The sequence below is a fragment of the Morone saxatilis genome, unplaced genomic scaffold (genome assembly GCF_004916995.1).
Source record: "Morone saxatilis isolate NCDOM2014 unplaced genomic scaffold, NCSU_SB_2.0 Contig23, whole genome shotgun sequence".
Lineage (NCBI taxonomy): Eukaryota > Metazoa > Chordata > Actinopteri > Moronidae > Morone > Morone saxatilis.
Genome location: NW_023339796.1, coordinates 2,965,965 through 2,966,676, shown reverse-complemented (window position 1 = coordinate 2,966,676; position 712 = coordinate 2,965,965).

The window sequence follows — 712 nt, the reverse complement described above, 5'->3', positions numbered from 1 at the left end:
TTTTTTTTTGCAATTTTCACTTTCGCCCCCGGCAACAAAGCCTAAGAACAACATGCATTGTAATTGTTTAGAAAAGTTGCTGTGAATTCAGGCATTTTAAGCTGAAACAATCCTAAAAAAGCTCCTGAAATCCTGGAGGGACTAGCTTATAACCTACAAAGAACACCTCTTGGACACAAATGTGGGGTGACTGAAATAAAGGTATTTATCATTGCCTTGAAAACATCCATCATCCACCACTTCATCAAATGGAGTCTTGAACATTTGGGAAGATCAACTTCGCAGAAGTACCACTGCTGTGAGTGTAAATGTTTGAAAAAGAGATAAGTAGCCTAGCATCTCTGTAGTGCCTAGGCCTTGTCCTTCTCAGGGAATTGGGGATTTGGCAGGTTTCCCTCATCTTAGTGGAGCTGACCTTGTCTTTTTTTTTCTTCTTTTCTTTATACTGCTGGTAAACCTGTTGGCCCCTTTTTACTGCTGTCCTTCTACCTCAGAATACTTGGAGCAGTGAAGCTGGAAAAGCCATTTAGGACGGATATCAGATGATGTGTAATTTGGGCTTAAAATAACATGTACGCAGCGTGTGAGTCTGAAGGCTCGGCTTATTTCCTGGAGGGTTTAAGTGGCCTCGTTTTACTCATTTGGTAAAAATCCGACTAACATACACATTAGCACAGACAGGTTAATAAACACTCAGCCACACACACACACA